Source organism: Triticum dicoccoides, chromosome 1B, assembly GCF_002162155.2.
Source record: "Triticum dicoccoides isolate Atlit2015 ecotype Zavitan chromosome 1B, WEW_v2.0, whole genome shotgun sequence".
Lineage (NCBI taxonomy): Eukaryota > Viridiplantae > Streptophyta > Magnoliopsida > Poales > Poaceae > Triticum > Triticum dicoccoides.
This window is the reverse complement of record NC_041381.1, coordinates 683,475,859-683,478,338: the sequence shown is the minus strand read 5'-3', so window position 1 is coordinate 683,478,338 and position 2,480 is coordinate 683,475,859. Positions and strand designations below refer to the sequence as shown.

General features: G+C 36.7%; 1 long non-coding RNA gene across 1 annotated transcript; it reads left to right on the top strand.

Moving 5' to 3' along the window:
* Positions 1-1,660: 1,660 nt before the first annotated feature.
* LOC119312500 lies at positions 1,661-2,022 on the top strand. The gene is made up of 3 exons (XR_005151376.1): positions 1,661-1,704; positions 1,784-1,843; positions 1,969-2,022. It is a non-coding gene; the product is annotated as an uncharacterized LOC119312500 (long non-coding RNA).
* The last annotated feature ends 458 nt before the right edge of the window (positions 2,023-2,480 follow it).

The following is a 2,480-nucleotide window of genomic DNA, read 5'->3' as shown; positions in this document are numbered from 1 at the left end:
AAAGATACTTTTGCAAAACCACTTCAAGGTAACACTTGCATTTCCTTTTTTTCTTTCATACTAATATTAACACATAAATTAAATTTGTATGTGGTTTCTCTCTCCAGATATAATAGGAGTCATTAGCCACGTTGGGCCATTTGATTATGCAAGTCAGACGTCTACAAATAAACTCAGGAAAATCAAAATTCGAAACCTAGAGTATGTTTCTTCTACTACTATAGTGTGTTAAAACTTTTCCATCCCTATACAGTTTGTGTCAACAAATGTTTGTTCCACATATGCAGTGAACAGACACAAGTAATACGTCTTTGGGGCCACCATGGTGAAACATTTGATGAAGAAGCTGTACTTAAAAAATCACAAGAAGGCATTGTAGTTGGCATTTTTGCGGGTCTCACAGCTGGGAGCTTTCTAGGTAACTGCTCAAATATTCTCTCTTAAAATGACTATAAGAGCCAAAACTAATACGACATGTAACCATATATACATATAGGTGCCCTGCATGCATCCTCAACCTCTGCAACAAAAGTTTACATTGACTTGGATACATCTGAAGTTAAAAACTACCAAACCAGGTCAGTGATCATCCTTTATATTTGCAACTACTACCTTCTTTTTCCAAAATCTAACATGCTGATATTTTTCTCACTGATTCTTTTTGAAGCTATAAATGGGAATCTCCAGCTCTGCGACAACAACTACCTCAGGTTATGCATTTATCTCCTATTCAAGCAGCAGGGAAAATGTACACACTTCAACAAATATCAGATATGCCCACCTCAAATTTTCAGGTCAACATCATCTTATCTACCCTATTATTTGTATATCAGTGAACTTCTACAGCAAATTCTCAATGCACCCTTTTTGCAAACTCTTAGGAAGGATCTACCTACAGCACCATTGCGAAAGTTAAATCTATTGTACCTTCAACTAAATGGTACTACAAAGGATGCAAACGGTGTGACAGAGGATACAACAACAACTCAGATACTCCAACATGCCTTTGCACAAATTCATCTCCAAAGCCACTGTACGATCTCTGTTTTTATACAACATTTGCCTTCATTTACATATTCTGTTCCATATAAACAACTATCAAATTCGCTAGGTACAAGCTACCAATAACACTTACAGATGACTCGGGAGATTTAGATGCCATTGCTTTCTCTAAAATTGCTGAAGAACTGGTTGAGCGAGATGCCATACAAGCTTCTCAAAACATGAAAGTTGATACCGCGGAACATGTGACCGCCCTAGATAATGCCATTGGGAAAACCAGATTGTTCTATATAGGAATGAAGGTTGATTTGGTATCCAGATTCCCCATAAGTTATGTCATAAAGAAAAGCTTCCCAGTTGACAATGCACAGATACTGCCCTCTACAAAGGTTAGACAATTTTCATCAATTTACAAAATAACTCCATCCTAATTACAATTGTATTACCTAAAATATTTAACTTAAACCATTAAATACTTCCAGTCAACTACAAGCAAAGACCTGGAGAACAGTCCATCGTCATCAAAGAGCATCCAGAGGTTTGCCATCAATCACAAAATAGAAGTTACATCCTCTGTCTACACAATGTTCACCAAACTTTTCCTATTCGCAGTCCAGGGAGCCTAACACAAGTCCACTTGGGCAATACTATGCCTCCCCCTTGCCAATCTGCAACTATGGACACCGACAAAAACATAAATAGGTAATACTTTTTCAAGTTCTACTAAAGAACATTCAGCTTATATTCAATATGGAATTCAAATGGCGATTTTTGGTTGCAGGTACTCTTCAGCGAAAAGAAGCATCCAATTTACAGAAGATGGAGCCACCAACAAAGAGGGGTACTAATTGATAACAATATTTCTTGTTTATCACTGAAGTTCTTTGAAAAGTACATCTACCTATTTACATGCCAGTCAACAAACAGAGTACGCATTGATAACAATATTTCCAGTTTACATGCCAGTCAACAACAGGAACATCTTCAGGATACACAAGTGCATCTCCAGGTTGTCAAAAAGCATAAGCAAGAGTACGCGCTTCTTCTCATATCACATAGAAAAATGAGATTCACAATCTAACTTTCCATCATCAATCAAACAGCATTGCAGATAACAATGTGAAAATGAACAACTATGAAGGACAAGAGGATAACAGTAATAAAAACACATAGGTACTATCAGTTCTCATATCCAAACAAAATTATATAAAGTTTGTCGCCCTTTGCTACAACAATAACATTACCAATAATGTTGTTCTATTAACATGTAGGGCACCGTCAACAACCATGCAAGGACCAGGAAATCTTCAAGACGCGCGAAAAGCACCTACGGATTGCACCACCTTCCATTGAAAATTACCTCCAAAACTATCATTACAACTACTTCATGATTAGCCTAAGCATGTCGTCAGATATCGACTAATTTTATGTAATAAGTCTGAATTATGAAATCTTTGGATTTGTATGCACTTTTACTA